The sequence below is a fragment of the Primulina tabacum genome, chromosome 3 (assembly GCF_025594145.1).
Source record: "Primulina tabacum isolate GXHZ01 chromosome 3, ASM2559414v2, whole genome shotgun sequence".
Lineage (NCBI taxonomy): Eukaryota > Viridiplantae > Streptophyta > Magnoliopsida > Lamiales > Gesneriaceae > Primulina > Primulina tabacum.
In genome coordinates, this window is record NC_134552.1 from 14176773 (window position 1) to 14198667 (window position 21895).

The 21895-nt window shown below is 33.4% G+C and overlaps 2 pseudogenes; one reads left to right on the forward strand and one right to left on the reverse strand.

Annotated features, from left to right (window-relative positions):
• The first annotated feature begins 349 nt into the window (after positions 1-349).
• On the forward strand, positions 350-9597 carry LOC142538467 (uncharacterized; annotated as a pseudogene).
• An 8135-nt stretch (positions 9598-17732) lies between these two features.
• On the reverse strand, positions 17733-20717 carry LOC142540638 (uncharacterized; annotated as a pseudogene).
• Positions 20718-21895: the final 1178 nt, after the last annotated feature.

Genomic DNA, 21895 nt, shown 5'->3' on the forward strand with positions numbered 1-21895 from the left:
ATTTGTTGGACACTGAGTAAACTCTCAAACTAACATAGTAGCTTGCCCATCATGTAGTAAAAAAAACTGCACAAAACAAATTATGAGCCATTTGATCGTCTGAGAAACTGTTGATATGAAAAACTAAACTCTTAATTATTAGTCAAATTTTTACTTAATTTATCAACTCCTACACTTTTCATATACTTGTAATGTGTTATTGTTGAAATGTATATGTAATGACGTTTTCATTCATTTTTTGCTTTATGACCATTTTCTCGATTCTGACACCAGTTGTGTGACATATGATCTATTTATGATTTATCCAATTTTTATTTTTTATTTTTTTTGTTATTTATAGTAAATGAAATCTCCGAATAAAACAGACTGAAAAACAATGGCGTCACTTCCCCCAAAAAACAAAACAATGGCATCATCAAAGTAAAAAATCCATAGTGAAAACAACTGTTAACTAATTTCTCGCATTTCACAAGTAGCCGAAGAAGTTAAAGGAGATCGAAGATCGATATCCGCACTTGGTGGACTGAGACGCTTCCCTCTTCTGTATCCCTCATGTTTCCGAGACTGATTCAAGTACATGAATCCATTTTAAGCCAAGAAAATATCCAGGATTCAAACATTATGGAATATGGTCAAAGGGTCGGGGGGGATCCGTGTGTGGTCCTCACTTCCGATCAGAAACCACGCCTTCGATGGACTGCTGACCTACACGAACGCTTCGTTGAGGCCGTTGCGCAGCTTGGTGGCCCCAGCAGTCAGTTTTCTCTCTCATATTTTGTGTTCTTAGCTTTTGCAGCATATTAATTCATTTCATATGTTGAAATATTGGTGGGTGTGCTTGATGGATCTTGTTATCCCGCGTTCGTTGTTATGGTCTTGAGAACGTGAATTCCTTTCGCATAAAAAAGATTTTATCTTTATCAAAAAGAAAAGAATTTATCTTGATGTCAGCTCTAAGTTACCATGTCTGTGGAATGCCTGAGTTTGTCTTTATGCAAATTGATTAAATGTAATCATATAAATCGGGAAAAAATTGGGCAGATGGGAATTTGGATGAGTGGAGAAGGCTTTATTTTTGGGGTCAACCTTCATAAAGTTTGAACTTCTTTTCGTTCAACTCAATCCCGTTTTGTCCACCTCAGCTCATCCATAACTGCATTGCAGGAATTTTGCTTCTTTACTGGGATCGTTCTTGACCTAGGTCATTGACATTCCTTCACAAGCTTAGTTTTGTGTCGCAATATGTAAAATGGTATATCAGTATTTGATGTTGCATTTGGATCGATGAAGTTGAAGCTAAGTATTAAAGATTCATAACGATAAATTCATTGATTTGTTTCGATAAATTTATTTGACAATGGATTTCAAACCCTCAACTAATGGTTGTTTGAGCCATTTGTAATGATTTCAAATCATCTCAATATGGAGTCATTTCGAATCCTTCCATCAAATACTTGCTGAAAACAAATCCTTCAAGACAAATGCAACCATAAGGAAATTAGAAATGGATGTCCGCAGGAATACTAACAGTCGAGTTAGTTGTACGGGCTGGATATGTGAGAAAAGGGACATCCTGGTAATTATTTGATCAAATTCATTGGGATAAGCAAAACCAATCTTGTTGAGCTTTGTGGTAAATGTATTTTCAGAGCCCTTATACCCATCACGCACAATGAATACTTGTTGATGAGATCAAGAATGCCACCTGTTCATTGAGGAAGTTCTTAATGGAACCTAGGCATTAGGCATCTTGTATGTTGAAATTTTTCTCTATTATGAGTTTTTTTTTTCTTCTTGTTTTTGATTGGTTCTGTTTGGGAATTGTTGATCTGTAAGTATTTATAAAATTTTAGCAAATGTTCTGTGGAGTCCAGATAGGGATTTGTGCCTTTTAGTGGGCTTTACCTTAATGATATTTGCAGAAGCTACCCCGAAGGCTCTAAAGCAAGCGATGGGTGTCAAGGGACTAACTCTATTTCATCTAAAGAGTCATCTCCAGGTTGTTCTCATTTTATTTACTAATCAGTGTACATTTTTTCTTAGCGTGTAGGCGAAGCCTTTCTTTGTGTGTCTTACTATTTTGGCTACACCTGCCTAGTGTTTGACTGGATTATTCACATACATTCTCGCAGAAATACAGACTAGGCAAGCAGTCGGGAAAAGATCTCGGTGAGGTCTCAAAAGATGGTAGGTGTAACTTCAAATGCCTATCTCGACTGCTGTCATTTGACCTTAATCTTGTGAACATGGTCAGCATATAATGTGAGGCATTGTCTCCGACACCATAACAGCCCTTGAACATTGCCCTCGAGGGAGTAATGGGGAAATTTTTTTTGGGATAAGTGAAGTGAAGATATTGAAATCATTTCCTTTAGTCAGCCCCATCCTCTAAAACTTGATTATATTGCGCCCTCTATCATGACTTGTATCTATTGACCAAGATTGATTGTGCTCATGATTATTTTAAGCAAGAGATATTATATTACTATTTATCTTGAACTGATTTATTTTCTTGCAATTGCATATTCGTTCAGGTTCCTATGATTTGGATAGCCCTCATGACAGCAGTTATCCTCAAAACTTGCAATCTGCTGACATCAATGAGTAAAGTGTTTTTATTAGATAGTCTGTTGTGTGGATTGCACTTTGGTTAGCATATGTAATATAAACACGAAAACTAATAAAAGATTCAATGATGCATTAGGGATTATCGAGCTAAGGAGGCATTGAGAGCTCAAATGGAAATTCAAAGCAAACTACACTTGCAAGTTGAAGTAAGTCCCTTTGTAGGACATTTTCGACACTAGAGATCGGACACAATGCATATTTTGGTGGTATTTAGAGACGGCGCTTCAACTTGTCTCAGTTTAAAAGTTTTGAAAAAAATGTATGAAAATGATTTCTTTGACATGGTTTTCGGTTATAGATTTTAAAAGAAGTAGTGATGTATGGAAGGGTGACATTATGCTACAGAGTCAATTTCCTTAAATTAAATGGTGATGTTGTGTTCTCGAAGCTTGTTGGTACTGTGTATATAAAGGTTAATTTTTGCTGCGCAGGCTGAAAAACACATGCAGATTCGTCAAGATGCTGAGAGACGGTATATGGCTATGCTAGAACAAGCCTGCAAAATGCTAGCTGATCAAGTTATTGGAAACGGTGTCGTAAACAATGATGGTGATGGTTTCCAAGGGAATGAAATGAAGGTGTAGTTTTCATCTTCCCATAATCCACTCGAATCATGTCCAACACTATCTGCTGATGATTTTGGAAGCCACAGCCCTGAAATGGCATCGCCTGAGCTCCATCGACAGCGTGCTAAGGACTAAGGTATGTGCTAGATGAGGATCATGGGATGTGCGTACTCCTGGTTTGGTGTAAAAACCGGACACTGCCACTTGACTTTAACTTCTTCTTATGTTTCTTCTGATCAAGCAAATGCCAGAAATATTCCAGTGTTGTAAATCACGTTGGTTGTGCAATAACTATTAACTACCTCTCGGTGTCTTGGCTAGTTTTCTTTCTTATTTCTAAAACATCGTTTTACTTTTTTTTTTTTTAATTTCCTACAATACTCAAACATTCTAATTAATGATATAGGTTCAAAGATTTAAAATCAATTAAATTATATAATACCTTTCCACAATTTATTAAGAGCAGGTATCTTGTGAGATGGTCTCAGGAATTTTTATCTGTGAGACAGTTCAACCCTACCAATATTCACATTAAAAAGTAATTAGCATAAAAAATAATATTTTTTCATGGATGACCCAAATAAGAGATCTGTATCACAAAATACGGTCCGTGAGATTGTCTCACACAAGTTTTTGCCATTTATTAAATACAATACTAATATAAAGTATTTTTTGATTGCAAATACGGATCGAGTCGTCATTTCTCACAAGTATAGATTTACAAGATCGTCTCACAAAGGAATCCACTCTAATTAAAATATTCTTAAAACAATAAAACAACTATATCTTCTTTGTAACGAAAACATAGATTTCTAGATGTATGGTCTGGGTAACTCATTGTGACACATGAAATATATTTGATTTCTACGATGTCTCCCTTACATAGAAATTCACCGTAAATATGAATGACTAATAGCATCAAATTTTCGAGTTTAGAACAAGATCTCAAGTTTAAAACTCAGTTGTAATAAACGTCTAGAATAATATAATATAAGCGAATATGCCCGGATTATGACTATATTGAAAAATATTAGTCTCATGTGATATATTTAATTCATGGATTCCACATAAAATAAATTTCGATATATATTTTTCTTATATTTATATATATGAGCAGCCTTTGGATGGTAAGCCGATAGATTCCATTGCCGGTCGATCTGTTTGTTGTCGTCATTTGCTTCGTCCGTCTTTGAAAACATCACCACGTGAAATTACACTTCTAACCTCACAACATCCTAGTCCAAGAAAATGGACCATGGTAATAATTGATGACATGTATCTTGTGACATGTTCTCACAAATCTTTATCTGTGAGATAAGTCAAATCTACCGATATACACAATAAAAAATTATAATCTTACCATCAAAAATAATATTTTTTTGTGAATGACTCAAATAAAAGATCTGTCTCGCAAATAAAAGATATGTGTTACACAAATTTTTACCCTAATGCAAAACTGCAATCATTGGACATATTAAAAAATAAAAGATATGTGTTACACAAATTTTTACCCTAATTATTGGTTAAATTCTCGTGTTTGCTACTCAAAATGCTCTTTGATAATTCATGACATATTTTTTAATATGTCCAATGATTGCAGTTTTGCATTATTATTATTATTATTAATTTGTTATAAATTGATATTATATCATATCAAATTTGAGATTTTAAAGTCAAATTTATAAAACATCGACAATTATTACAGTTTTTTTATATATTAAAAAACAAGTGCATTATTGTTAGCTGAATTAAAGTATCATGTAAAGTAAAGGAATGTTTATCAATTAATCTTACATGACTCCAATTTAAAACCATGTCCAATAGAATATAATCTCAAATATATCTTGTAAAGATCCATACACAAGCATAATTTGAGTTCAATAATTTCCCCAACCAAAAAAAAAAATGTAAATTGTTAGATGTTTTTCTTGAAAATTTCAAATGTTATATTTACTTTTTGACTATGTTTCATACTTCACATTTTGGATAAGTATGACTGTATTATAATGACATTTTGATCTCCCAGACCTTTTGTGTGGCGACGACTTTCTTACAATTTATATAAACGTAAATCTTAAATCACGTCTATGTGAGAAAGTTTCAGAAGTATTTATTCATGAATATATCAACCATGTTCATATTTACAATTAAAAATAATTTTTTTTCATAAATGAATCGAATAAAATATATATATCACAAAATTATTCGTGACATCGTCTCATAATTTTTTTTAATAAAAATTATTGAACTCAAGCTGAAAGTTAGTGGAAAACTTATACAAGCACATATAACATATGACAAAGAAAAGTAATTAAATTGGTCGTACCATCAATCATCTTTTTTGTCACCCAAAATTTCAGAGCCTTTAACCACTCCCCCTCTTAGGCCTTAGCTCAGTAAATATACATATACATATATATATATATATATATATATATATATATTGATTAGTATCATCCAAACAAGGTTGGATCACCGTACAATCGCCTTTATAATCTTCATCATCTCTACTTCTGGAGATTTGGGTGTTCTGCGAAGTTGAATTGTTGGTTTGATTTTAATCGTCTTGAGTTTAATTTTTTTGGGGGGTGGTTCATGATAGCATATCAAAGATTTCAGGGATCGGCCCTGGAATTAATAGATCTGAGTATGGATTCTCTCTCTGTTTTTTCATTTACCTTATTAATTTCATCATCATGCGAAATTTTCCCGACTTTACTGGAATTGCATGCTCTTATCGGTTTTGGAGTTCGGTCAATTTAGTGAATTTTATATTTTGTTTTTGTATTTTTTAGCTTTTGATGTGAGAATGCTGATTTCTCAAGTGTCCTGCTGAATTATACTTCATATTTGGAGTGAGAGGTGGCCAATGGGTTACGTTTGTACTCTAATTATGGCTTTAACGGTGCTCAATTAAATGCTTCATTTAGGGGAACTTATTTGCTAATTGCTACTTGACATGATTTCTCCTGAGGATTATTAATCGAAAAGTTTCCATGTGTTTTTCGTAATAGTTTGCTATGACTGGAAGAACTTTTCCTCCTTTATTTCTACACGTCCACTGCAGCGTTCCTAAAATTATGGGTTCTTATTTCATATTTTTGGCCTTAGGTGATTCAAATGACTTTGATTTGGTCATATGTGCTTTGTCTTGTCATTGGGATTATTAGGTATAGTCGGAGACAGATGAGCAATTTCCCTCAAGTGTTTCCTTATTATAGGTCGACTATAGCTTTGTGTTTTTATGTTGGTTAGAGCAATCCGTTCACCGTTATCTGACTTAAAATTTTGCATCCCTTTTGTAAGAGATAGGGTTTGGAAACACTTTCTATTTCATTAATTAATATTTGCCTTCTCGGTGTAGCAAATATCCAAGTTAATGTTTTATGCAATCTTCATGGTATAATTGCACGATATTTTCATTTCTATGGAAATTGAATAATAAATTTTTTTCAATGGGCTAAATGTGTTGAATGCTTTCCAATTATTGTTAATAATAGAACTTGGACCTAACTCAACCCCAAAAGCTAGCTCAAGGGAGAGGATTGTCCAAGCCCATAAATATAAATCCCAGGTTATTTATTCAACCGATGTGGGACAATTAACACAGTCCTCGCGCCCAGGAATGAACATTTGGAGCGTGGAGTTTACAAATGACCCAATTATGGGCAGAACGGGTGGCCTAATTATAGGCAGTCCAACACATAACGGTGGAATCCGGGCTCTGATACCATGTTAAGATTGGAACTTGGACCTAACTCAACCCCAAAAGCTAGCTCAAGGGGGGGATTGTCCAAGCCCATATATACAACTCCCAGGTTATTATCCAACCGATGTGGGACAATTAACAATTATCATAATTTATTCTCTTGTTGAAAATATGTCCTCATTGTTATGCCATCGTGTCTGCCCCTCCTAGTATCAACCTCACATGACAGAAAAAGGAAGAAGTGTATTTTTAGAACGCATTAAAGGTATCATACCCAACCGATGCTTATCATGTGTTTGGGTGCTGCCTGCTTTAGTGTTGCTTATAATTTTTCCCATCTTTGTGTATAATGTTAGTTATCTGCTGATTTTGATGTTTGTTTGGCTCTAATGCGGTACTGATTTCTGTTTCCCACATAGATTAATGTGGTATGCATCAACCCAAAGGTGGTTCAAGCTGTAGCTTAGTTCACAGCAATTCAGTAATTCGAAGTCAGTAGCTAGACTGTGGCACAAGCACTATGGAACCTACCGGTGGAGGTGACAATGCAAGTCTGGCGTCAAAATATCGGCTTCGTTGGACACATGAGCTCCACGACCGATTTGTTGAAGCTGTAGCACAACTTGGTGGTCCTGATAGTAAGTTATTATCTTCATTCACAGTACAAAGGTTCAGATTTTTAGCCCCTCCCCTGGAAGCCCAAAAGATTGTTACAAAAGATCGAGGAGTTTTCTGATATCTCCACTTTAATTTCAGGAGCTACTCCGAAAGGTGTACTCCGAATTATGGGAGTTCAAGGGCTGACAATTTACCATGTAAAAAGCCACTTACAGGTATTCATGTCATTAATTCTTTCAGAAGGCAGTTATCTGTGTATTTTGTCTGCTTGGGAGCTTTCATTAATTTTATTGTTGCAAACAGAAATACCGGCTTGCCAAGTATCTTCCAGATTCATCTTCGGATGGTAAGGCATTTTATTGCAATTTTTACTGATTATTTAGTTGGTTTGGTGTATATTTAATCTTGCATTTGGTTACTTGTACATTTTGTGATATTTTTTAGGGACAAAGCCAGATAAAAAAGAATCTGAAGATATGCTTTCCAGCTTGGATGGTTCATCGTAAGTTGAATCTTCTTTCTTATTTTTTTTTTGTCAATTTCTCGTATGGATCACTAATGGACGTGGGTGACCTTTTATATTATATTGTGCCTAATAATGTGCAATTATTTGCAGATATTCATTTTCTTTATGATTTTTTTATGTATTGCATGTAGTGGTATGCAAATAAATGAAGCACTCAAGCTGCAGATGGAGGTTCAAAAGCGACTGCATGAGCAATTAGAGGTAAATATTTTTTTTTTCTCGTTCCTGTTCTTTTAAACCCCTAGAAAATTTGTTTGAAATACTACAAGGTCAGTGTGTGGGAAGACCATTTGATTACTTACCTTTGTTGCTTACCAAGGCGTGCTTCGAAACATTTATCGGATTCTGTGTGATAGTATCGAAACTTATTCTGGAGCTGTTTCAATATTTAACTACTTTGAACTGTGGAGAATTTATCCTCTAGACATTCAGAATGTTGGAACATATTTTCTTGTGGATTAAAGATGTATCAATTATGCCGACATCTGGCTAGTAATGGTTTCCCACTCATTCCTCGAAGTCTTTTTTCAGCACCCAATTGTTATATACCTACCATACGCTTATAGTGGCATCAACTTTGTGTGGTTACGAAAATTAATGAAACCCATTTCTACTATGACCAGTCTCCGACCTCCTGAAATGACAGGGTTAATTTAAAGTTAAATTCACCTTTCTATTTTCACTCTCTTGAGAAAAATATAGACTGACATTTACCCGATGAACGGTGTATATTAGTTCCTCAACTAGGAGGATGGTTTAATTTATGAATGAATCAGAAGATTGTTTTGCATATTAGGTTGTCAATGTAATATGATGAGATTATGTTATGTTTGAATCTTACAGGTGCAGAGACAGCTACAGTTGAGGATTGAAGCCCAAGGAAAGTACTTAAAGAAGATAATTGAAGAACAACAGCGCATCAGTGGAGTTGTTCCAGAGGGGCCTGGAACAGAGGACAATTTCCCAGAATCAGATACTAAAACTGATCCAGCCACTCCTGCTTCAACATCCGAGCCACCTTTTCCCGAAAAACCTCCTAAAAGACATACCATAGACAAGAGCCTTTCTCTTGATGAATCATTCTCTCGTCACGAACCACAAACCCCAGATTCTGATTTCCAGTCGACTTCTCCAGTTAAAGGCCCTAGTGAGAGGCCCGGAAAGAAGCTACGGGTCAATGATGCTGCAGCATTCTCCAAACCTGAAATGGAACTTACCCATTCGATATTAGAGTCGAGCTTGAACCCGCTTACCAGCAGCCATTTGCATTTTTCTTGATGAGAGGCAGCCTTGATCATTCCTCAAGTGCCCAAATGTTAATCATATGGTGCATTTGCCTCCCAAGGCAACTACCTATTTGTCACCTTGCATGTGTAACTTGTTATAGATACATCCCTCGTTAGGTCAGGTAAACGTTAATTGCTACTTAGATGACATGAGATTGTGAGGTTTAGAGGAATAAAGTTTAGGAGATGTTTGAACCTTAACTTATGAGTGGGTGAATGTTTGGATATCACATCATGTTGTAGTCATGGATTTACTTTTACATACATACATACATATATATATATACATACACACACATATATATATATATTTAACATACATATAAATATATGACTTCTAATTGTGAATTTTCCAATATACCCTTATTCATTTAATGTAGCAAATTAAATCAATAATTTTTTTGATGCGTTCTTTTATAATTTATTGTCTATCTAATGCATATTGAATTTATCAATTTACCCATAATTTTTCTTTGTTCCTAACTAAAATTTGTTACTAAAATTAGTGTATTTCTTCATGATTGCTAATGAATATTTAATATTTATATCTTTTCTTTTATTTTATAAATTCATTTAAGTAATAATTAAATAAATAGCTACTCAATAATTTAGTGATTTCATTTATGATTCATTATGTATTATGATAATATTTTAGATAATAATGTTTTTAAAATTAAAGTTTCTATTATTATATATTTTGTGATCAATTTTCAATTGTGTTCTAAACATAATACAAAGTATGGTTATATTAGCATTATTCTATTACGAAATCATCGTATATAATATATTGATTTGTTATCTTGTTTGTTCTTTTCAACCTATTAATTAATTTCTAATTGTATATGATGAAGTATGACATAGAGTGGTCACCCTAACAATTAATATTTATGTTTAAATTATTATTAGCAATTAAAACTGTTTTGTGTTCGATGAAGTTATTTGATTAGTGAGAATAAATTTGATTTAGAAAAATGATTTCTAAAATGTAAAATAACAACTATCTCATATTTGTTAGGTGCAATAATTGTTTATGTAAGGTATAACAATCCAAATGTGACGTTTGAGTTGTTTTACGATTTTAAAAGATTTTAGTTAATGTTGTATCGTTACCCTGGTTATAACTTTTGATAAATTGACAAATGCATGATCTTACAATTGGTATATATAAGAGTCAAAGTCATGAGATCGATTCTCATAGATTACAATTAGTGTAATTATTGATATTGTTAGAGTGCAATAATTGTCCTTGTTGGATACATCGATTGAATCATGATGATTGGGCTACTATACCGTTTAAAATATTTGAGTTGATGTGTAATATCTATTCTATAAACGGAAAAAAATAAACAAAATTCACAAGGAGTTAAAAGTTAGCAAAAACACAATTGATATTTAACTTAATAACAAGTTTAGGGGTTTTATTTTAACATCATTATGATAATTTAGTTAATTAAGAGAATTTTATTTAACAATCACTATATGCACTCCATTTAAATACATTGTGATTTTGGTTTTAGTAAAATTTACTATTCTCTTAATTTTATTTATATTGTTTTTCATTGTGATTGATATTTGGATGAAAAATATCTTTGTTAATTTGATAGAACTGTCATTATGTTATAATCATGCAAAGTGAAAATTGTTATATAAATAAGTGAATATATTTGATTTATCGTCATGGTGTATTTTTATTTATTGTGTTTTGATATATTTAGATTAATAAATACTCATCAACAAGATGTTATTCAAACGATCATCAACAAGATGTTATTCAAATGATTTTAAAAATTATCTAAATCTCGTTATTATATTTTTCATTATTAATCACTCACGTGCATCGCACGTGATCATTCCTACTATATATATAAGGTTTGAATCTTTCTTAAGTTTACAAAATTTTCATCAATTATTTCATACTTACAATCAACAAACCTCAATATAAAAACACAATTATGTTTGCCGGCCCCTTATTATTCATATCAATTATTATGTTATTCCATATTTTCCATGAATCTATGAAGTATCCTTGTTCGGGCTCCGACATCGATACCCAACAAGAACGATTTTTTTTTTTTTTGGGCACCAGTTGCGTCCAGAACTCGTGCTAATATATAAAACACTTTTCACTAAAATGGGCTGACAATGTAAAAACTGTTGAAAAATATATTTAAAATGTAAGTATTGAATATTTGAATGTTGAATATTTGAATGTTGAAAATAAGATTTGTAAATATTGAAAATTAGTGTGTGATGATGTAGGTAATGATGTATTTTATTTTTGGATTATTTGTAAAGATTTCCTATAAATAGATCTCTCATTTGTGAAGAAAATCACAATTGAGTAGAGAGAAAAATATTATAAAGTGTGTAGTTTGGTAAATTTTGAGAGTTTGAGATTTTTACTTTTTACCATAAATTTTTACTTTTTCACAACACGTTATCAGCACGAATCTCTAAAAGTCCTACATACTTTTCCAAGCTCCAAACAGAAGAAAAAGGTAACAAAAATAATTATATTTATTTTACTGTTATTTATTTATTGTGTATTTATTTAATATACAATATAATGTTATTATTAGAAATAATAAAAATAAATTTTTCAAAAACTTGTTATAAATCCTGGGAGGATGTTAAGACGACATCCCACACTCCCGGTAAGGGATACGACAAGTATAAAAGCCTATAAGATTTTTAAACAAAATAACTTACGACACCTCGTTATAATAATGTGATATACATAATTATTTAAACATGATTAATATTATATTCACCATATTATTACCATAAAATTATACAAATACATACATTTATTTTTTGTACACCAACGGTCATAAACGGTAACAAAACGGCTAGTTTTTGCCCTATAAATATCATCTCACAAACACATTCAATCACTCCAACTTTCTCTTCTTCTCTAAAATTATTCTTCATCAAATTTTTCGAAGAAAAAAGAAGATGACTTTCTCAAAGTTATTTTTAATTATTTTGGTTATCATACTCACGAGTCTTTTATTTATCGGAGAATATCCTCCTCGTGTGTTTTTTTTATTTTTACAAATACTTGTACTTGTTGTTTATCCATTACTTTGTATTGCAATATTCATTAACTAATAAAATGCATCGTAATTTTTTTAGTACCACCATGTCAAACTTGGCAAAACTCGAATTCATTCCTCTTGATATCACGGAAAAAAAATTATATGCCATGGACTCTCGATGTATAAATGCATCTTGAGTCATTGAGTCTAAATGAGACCATAAAAGAAAATGGCATATCGACATCCCAAGAAAAGGCAAAAGCCATGATATTTTTGCGTTGGCATCCCATGGCTTTGTGGAAGGGATTAAAAGAAAGATTCGAACAAATGAATTTAGTGAGAAATCATCAGGCACGACCCACTGGTTCAACGGCATTTCCTGAAGTAAATGTCGTAAGCAAAAATGAATTTAAATCTGGAAACCAAAATCAAAGTTATAAACAAGATTTTGGTCGTGGACGAAATCGAGGTCGTGGTCGTGGTCGTGGATGTGGACGTGGAAGTGGTCGTGGACGCGGCCGTGGTTTTGAAAATAATCGAGATAGTTACTTTTATAACTCATCTCAAAAGAACGTCCCAAACCATCCACAGAAAAGGCATCATGAAAATATGAGTGTTAATGAGAATCACTCAAAAAGATATGAAAGTTCTTGTTTCAGATGTGGTACTCCAGGACATTAGTCCCATATTTGTCGAGCCCCTGAGCATCTTTGTAAACTTTATAAAGAATCATTAAAGGGGAAAGAAAAGGAGACCAACTTCACTGAACAAAGTGAATCTTTGAGTGATTTAACTCATTTTGATGCTGGAGATTTTCTGATTGATTTCTCAGACAATGATCAATTTGCTGGTGGAATAAATATGTAAAATATTTTATGTACCCATATGATAATGTTTTATTGTGTGCTATATTTTTGCATTTTATTGTCAGTAATTTTATTTCATTGCATATATTTTTTGAAGTTGAAATATGGAAAATGCTATGAGCAAAGGTGAAGTTTGCATACCCGATAGTGGTACAACGCACACTATCCTCCGAGATAAAAGATATTTCTTGGAACTAAAACCAACAAAAACAACGGTGAATACAATATCAGGTCCTGTAGACTTGATTAAAGGATGTGGTAAAGCACAATTTTTGTTACCTAATGGTACAAAATTTTTGATCAATGATGCTTTATATTCACCACAATCGAAAAGAAATTTGTTGAGTTTTAATGATATATATTCCCATGGGTATGATACTCAAACAATGAATGAAGGGAATGAGAAATATATGTGTCTTATCACATATAAATCAGGAAAGAAATATGTGATTGAAAAACTACCAATGCTCCCTACTGGATTGCATTATACACATATAAGTCCCATTGAATCAAACATGGTAGTTGATAATTCTTCGATATTAACCAATTGGCATGATCGATTGGGACATCCTGGTTCAACAATGATGCGAAGAATTATAGAAAATACACATGGTCATCCACTGAAAGACCAGAAGATCTTTCAGAATAATAAGTTTCAATGTAAAGCATGTTCTCTTGGAAAACTTATTATAAGACCATCACCAGTCAAAATCCAAACTGAATCACCAATGTTTCTTGAACGTATTCAGGGTGATATTTGTGGACCAATCCATCCACCATGTGGACCATTCAGATACTTTATGGTATTGATTGATGCCTCCAGCAGATGGTCACATGTATGTTTATTATCAACTCGAAATGTTGCATTTGCAAGATTACTTGCTCAAATAATAAAATTGAGGAATCAATTTCCCGATTATACAATCAAGAAAATTAGACTTGATAATGCTGGTGAATTTACTTCCCAAACTTTCAATGATTATTGTATGTCTATGGGAATCATTGTTGAGCATCCTGTTGCTCATGTACATACACAGAATGGATTGGCTGAATCATTGATTAAACGTCTGCAAATGATTGCTAGACCAATGATAATGAAAACAAAGCTCCCTATTTCTATATGGGGACATGCAATTTTACACGCTGCTTCATTAATTCGCATCAGACCAAGTGCATATCATAAATACTCCCCATTGCAGCTTGCATTTGGTAAAGAACCAGACATTTCTCATCTGAGAATTTTTGGATGTATGGTGTATGTGCCTATTGCACCACCGCAACGAAAGAAAATGGGACCTCAAAGAAAGGTTGGAATTTATATCGGTTATGATAGTCCATCAATCATTCGATATCTTGAACCTCAGACAGGCGACGTGTTCACAGCACGTTTTGCTGATTGTCATTTTAATGAGGAAATCTTCCCAATGTTAGGGGGAGAACAGAAACATACCGAAAAAGAAATTACATGGTATGTATCATCATTGTTACATCTGGATCCAAGAACAAAACAATGTGAAAAAGATGTACAACAAATTGTACACTTGCAAAGAATAGCAAATCAAATACCAGATGCATTTGCAGACACAAAAGGGGTAACTAAATCATATATACATGCTGCAAATGCCCCTGCTCGAATTGAAATTCCAAAGAAACAAATGGAAGATACTCATGATGTCATTAAACGCCTGAAGCGTGGAAGGCCAGTCGGTTCAAAGGATAAAAATCCTCGAAAAAGAAAATTCATAGAGAAACACGATGATCACAAAATAAAGAATGTCGTTTCTGAAGAAACACATGATGATCACAAAATAGAGAATGGTGTTCCTGAAGAAACACATGATGATGAAAATGTTCTGTCAGAACCACAAACTGACGAGAATCATGAAATCTCTATCAATTATATTAATACTGGAAAAATATGGAACCGAAAAGATATAGATGAAATTGATGATATATTTTCTTATAATGTGGCAATCGACATCATAAATGATAACGAAGATCATGAACCAAAATCTTTTGGTGAATGTAAAAATCGGCAGGATTGGATAAAATGGAAAGATGCCATCCAGGTTGAATTAAATTCGCTAAATAAACGTAATGCTTTTGGACCTATAGTCCTTACACCTGAAGGTGTAAAACCTGTTGGATACAAATGGGTTTTTATTCGAAAGCGAAATGAGAAAAATGAAATAGTAAGATATAAAGCTCGACTTGTTGCACAAAGTTTTTCTCAAAGGCCTGGAATTGATTATGAAGAAACGTATTCTCCTGTGATGGATGCAATTACGTTTCGGTATTTGATTAGCTTGGCGGTATCTGAAAATTTAGAAATGCGTCTTATGGATGTTGTTACAGCTTACTTATATGGATCACTTGATAGTAATATATATATGAAAATCCCTGAAGGATTTAAGATGCCTGAAGCACAAAGTTCAAAACCCAGGGAATGTTATTATGTGAAATTACAAAGATCATTATATGGGTTAAAGCAATCAGGTCGAATGTGGTATAATCGACTAAGTGATCACTTGATGAAAAAGGGATATGTAAATAATTCAATATGCCCTTGTGTTTTCATTAAGAAAACAACATCCGGATGCGTAATTATTGCTGTATATGTTGATGATTTAAACATCATTGGAACGAATAAAGAAATTCAAGAAGTTGTGTCATACTTGAAGGAAGAATTTGAAATGAAGGATCTTGGAAAAACCAAGTATTGTCTGGGTTTACAAATTGAACAAAAAGAATGTGGAATGTTTGTTCACCAGACAAATTATACAGAAAAGATCCTTAAACGTTTTAATATGGATAAAGCAAATCCTTTAAGTACTCCAATGGTTGTTAGATCATTAAACATAGAAAAGGATCCATTCCTTCCATGTGAAGATGATGAAGATATTCTTGGTCCAGAAGTACCATATCTAAGTGCCATCGGTGCCCTTATGTACCTTACAAATTGTACAAGGCCTGATATATCTTTTGCCGTGAATCTGTTGGCAAGATTTAGCACATATCCAACAAAGAGACACTGGAACGGAATTAAACATATATTCCGTTATCTACGAGGAACGACAGACTTGGGACTTTTGTATTCAAAAGATGCTAATCCAAGTATAATTGGTTATGCTGATGCTGGATACTTATCTGATCCACACAAGGCACGTTCCCAAACTGGATATGTATTTACTCGTGGAGGCACTGCAATATCTTGGCGTTCTCAGAAACAAACGCTCGTAACAACTTCATCAAATCATGCCGAGATTATTGCACTACATGAAGCAAGTCGTGAATGTGTGTGGTTAAAATCAATGACCCAACATATCCAAATTTCATGCGGATTATCATCTGATGAGAAGCCTGTGATACTATATGAAGATAATGCTGCATGTGTTGCTCAAATGAAAGAAGGATACATAAAAAGCGACAGAACTAAACATATTCCTCCTAAGTTCTTCGCATTCACCAAGGAGCTTGAGAAGAATAGATGTATTGATGTTCGTCACATTCAATCAAGTGAAAACTCATCAGATCTCTTCACAAAGGCACTTCCTACGTCAATATTCAGAAAGCACATATATAATATTGGGATGCGCAATCTACGAAATTTGTGAAGAATTGTTCGTGTCAACATGAGGGGGAGTTTACGTGACTGCACTCTTTTTCCCTTACTATGGTTTTTATCCCAATGGGTTTTTCCTAGTAAGGTTTTTAACGAGGCAGTATAAAAACACGTAATGAAGACAATCATTATGATCATCATCACAAGGGGGAGTGTTGAAAAATATATTTAAAATGTAAGTATTGAATATTTGAATGTTGAATATTTGAATGTTGAAAATAAGATTTGTAAATATTGAAAATTAGTGTGTGATGATGTAGGTAATGATGTATTTTATTTTTGGATTATTTGTAAAGATTTCCTATAAATAGATCTCTCATTTGTGAAGAAAATCACAATTGAGTAGAGAGAAAAATATTATAAAGTGTGTAGTTTGGTAAATTTTGAGAGTTTGAGATTTTTATTTTTTACCATAAATTTTTACTTTTTCACAACAAAAACAAATATCTTTCTAGGCTACAACTTGACTTCAAAATTGCTTACGTTTTTATATGACTTAATGTGAAATCAAGCTACCTCCGTTAATTATTCCAATTGTGGCTCTTCTGTTAAGATTCTCACTTTAGCTTTATGTATGATGATAGGTGAAATTTTTAAGTGGTGAATTTCACCACTAAACAATAATAATGATGAAAAGACACTTTGAATTCCTTAAAAAAATCTTTAAGTTGAACTATTCGTCATGCTTCTAATCGCTGCAGTGGTATTCGTGATTTGAAAATCATTAGTCTAGGGCAAATGATCATACAACACCCAAGACTCGGTGGCCGCTTAGAATTGTTCTGATAGACTATCCAGGCCGTTTCGAAAATTTAAAAGCATATGCAGTTGAAATGACTCGCTACTTTACACTGCCGACTGCCGAGTGTAAGCACAAGAACAAGAATCTGTTTTATACAGCCATCGGCGCAACAGTAGGCAGCTATACATGCTACTGCAGTAAAAGGTAATTAACATCGAATTCTTTCTTGTAAACGCAAAAGGAACAGGCAAGATTGGCACAGATATCAGATACACCGGGTAGTCTATTGTCTTGCTATATGAAAGGGACAGGTGTTCTGGATCTCTTCAACAAATTATGACTCATCATTACCGTCGGAAAGCATTCTTATCAGTATCCGATCTTCCCTGCAAATAGTGAGTTCGACGCCGAACACTCTCCTCAATGGTCGAGCTTCCTGCCTTCTCAGCACCATATATACTTTTTTGAGCGGTATCCAGGAAGTTTCTCCCTGCAGACGCGTGATCACGGAGAGCTTCCTGAGCATCAGTTTTTGCAGCCTTCTCAAGCCTTCTCCATCTTTGCTCTTCATGCACTTCAGCATCCATTTGCATCTCCCGCAGTCTAGCAGCTCTATCTTCTGCTGAAAGTTTAACAGCATTTCGAAGCCTATTGTTTGAATCAGGTCTTGGTGGCTTTTGAGAAGATTTGAGCCGGCTTTGCTTTTCATAATGAGATTCAGAATGCCTTTCCAAAATATGTTCTTGCTTGTCATGATGAGATTCAGAATGCCTTTCTGAAACACGTTCTTTGAGTTCATAATCATAACGACTCTTCTTTATTTTCCGTGCATCTTCAGTTTTGTCATGTTTGGGATCAAGATGGCCATTTTGGTTGTCATTATGAGATTTGACCTGTCGTCGTTCTGAAGAATATTCTTGATGTTGAAATTCGTAATGACCCTTTGACCTTTTTCGTCCACTACTGTATCTGGTGTCCTGATAGCCACCAGATTGCCCTTCTTTGTACTGCTTGTCATAATATCTCTTTCTTCTATCATCCCTTTCGCTTGATTCATCATCGGAATTCTGAGCTTCTTTCCGGGAAGATTCTTCATATTTTTTATATTTTTGACAACTCTCTGATTGTTTTTTCCCAGTAAACTCAGTATCTTCAGAATCAGAATCATTTTTCAATGACGAGCGTTTCCGATGTTTAGACTGCTTCTTACAATGTTTATTTCTCTCTTTTTCCTCCTCGTTGTCCTTTTTTTGCTTCTACCTGAAATTTGACAATTGAACTAGTAACCATTTGACAAAGATCTAGCGCAGCACAGACTAACATCTCTTACACACCCTCAATAGGGTGTACATAACAATCAATTCGTAAATATAGCCTCAAAGTAAAGTACTTCACAGAGATCTTTTATGTAAAAGTAATCACAAGCAATAATCCAAAGGTGATTGCATCAATTAGTCTGGTACAGCTGAATCTAAGGGGTGATTCAATGATGCAAGAATCCAATTATATTACATTCTAAAAAGTTCGAAATTTTGATACAATTCTTTGGCCTAGTACCAGAATACCAGATTGTTGACTCAGTTTCCAGTCATGTATTTTTGAAACACAAGGAGACGGGCAAAAAATGCAAACATCAACAGAAGAGAATAACATTCCTCCCCATGGATCCTATCAACCTTGAAATGGGAAAAATACACATTTCTCCTAAAGCAATTACAACTAGTGGTACTTTAAAACCAACCATTGAACCTTCCCCATAAAAGCCCCAAATACGCAACCCAATACAGCAATCCTAAAATAACACCAAACTACCGTGGCAGAGGAATTTCCATTGACTAGATTTTGATTCTCACATAGCATGCATTTCTAAAATAAATCTAACGGAGATATCAAGGTCTATATTAATTGAAATGTGGAATAACGTCGAGTTATATCATACTAGATCACTCCGTTCTCATCAGAATGAAAAGGAGGACAAACCAAAACAGCTCCAATTAAATCTTCAAAAAAATATGCCTCAAATTCTTTATATGAAGTGTGGCACAAATATATTACTGAAGTTTGCATAAATTTGCTCTTTCATCCACCACCACGCCTTCTATAAAATACTTCAGAATACTTATTCCATACAAAAATAACAAGTTGAAAACAAAAGGTCAATAATTGAAACATAACCAAAAGATGTCATGGTGAGGCATCAAACAGTCATTATGTTGTCCTACATTTATTTCGATGCACCAAATCATGTATATCACCAGAAATATTAGTAAAATATGGTGAACTGAACCATACAAATAAATGCTTTAATGCAATGGACTTACAGATTTGCGAATCATGGCCATCTGGACTGGATTATTCTTGACACGAGCAAGAGCTTCCTGCTCTCTCCGACGGATCAAAAGCAAAGGATCTGAATGCAGTTTCCTCCAAGCATCATTTGCTGATTGTGGCTTCTCCTCAAACAAAGCCCCTGGAACAGCTGATTGCTGTTCAATTTGACAACCAAGCAATGCATACATTACTAACACGTCAAACACCAGGTAAATTTCCCAAAACAAGAAAAGTATAAAAAGAAGACAATTTTTGACAACCTGAGAGGTAGCAGCAGCCGAATTGGCAACAGACGAGGAAGGAGCATCGTTTTCAGGATCATTCTTGGGCAAAGATTCCAGAGCCTTGAAACCAGAAGTCCCCTTCCCAACAGCTAATCCGGATTCGTACAGAAAGTCCAAACGCTCTTGCTTTCTGCGAAATAAATAATTAAGAAAGAACCCATAAACCCTAATTCTCTATCAAACCATAATACAATAGAATAGTGAGAAACTACGGTATAAGGCCAGCTTGTTCTTGGAGCTGGCGAAACTCTGAGCGCTCTCGTTCCTCGTGAATCTGCTTGCGTAGTTCCTCGAGCTTCTTCTGTTCGGCTTCGTGCTTCTGCTCCGCTTTCCACACATTCTCGATGTTGCGCAGACTGCCTGTGTGCCATCCCTTCTTGTTCAGAAACTTCAGCGCCATCTCCAAAAGACGAAATCACGAATCAACTTGGAACTGAATCTGCGATTGTGGCAGAATCGAAATGCCTCGAAATGCCTAAATTAAACGCTCGAACTATTGGCTTTCTTTTTCTACTTTTTTTTAATAAAAATAAATTAAATATTAACAAATAATATCAAAAAATATAAATTATTAGGATTTCTTTTTTGGTTAATATCTCATTTTAATCCATTTTTATAAATTTTAATTTTTGTATTTTCTTTTTTAAATCTAAAAAATAACATTATAATAATATTTAAAAAATGAAACATAATATTTGTAAAAATGATAAACAAGTCATATAATTTTTTAATAAAAAAGCACAATCTTAGCATGTTAGACAATCATAATATTATATATATTTTTACTTTCTAACACAATATTTCTATGATAAGAAAATATGGAATCGAATCGAGACACGTATTATTACTTAATTATTTTTATTTGTGAGACGGTTTCATAAATTTATATCTATGAAATGAGTTGATCCGACCCATATTTACAAAAAAACGATATTTTTGGTAATAAAAAAAATCTTGTGAGACCGTATAAAGAATCTATATTTATGAGACATGTTAAGTTGAAGATCTGTATCACAAAATTAATCTGTGAGATAATTTTATATAAGTTTTTGTATTAATTTGTTATGATGGTAATGCTAAGAGTATTAAAAAATGAAAAATTTAAAAATTCATAATATTAATAAAATCTAATACTATTTAACTAAAAAGGGTAATTTGGGGGTGAACAAAACTTTGGTTAATGGAAGTAACCGATTGAACTAATTAAATTCATAAATTTGATTTTCAATTTTTAAAAAGTAAAAAATTGTGTGAAACGGTCTCACGGTTCGTATTTTGTGAGACATATATTTTATTTGGGTCATCCATGAAAAAATATTACTTTTTATTCTAAGATTATTATTTTTTATTGTGAATATCGGTAGACTTGACCCATCTCACAGATAAAGATTCGTGAGACCGTCTCACAAGAGACTTACTCTTTTTAAAAAAACGAACAAACGTGTTTACTCGTTTGATTTAATTTTTTTTTATAAATAATTATTTTAAACCGAGGAAAGCTAAGCTTCAAATTTTTTGTATTCAATTTCATTAGAAATTTTTACATAAAAAATCTTATTTCTAAAAAAAAAGGATAAGAATTTGGATACAAGCCAGAATTATCGATTTTGATCCAGTTCGGTTTATTTTCTTTTAATTTTTGAATTGAATCAATTTTGAGGGTAATTTTAGTTTAAATG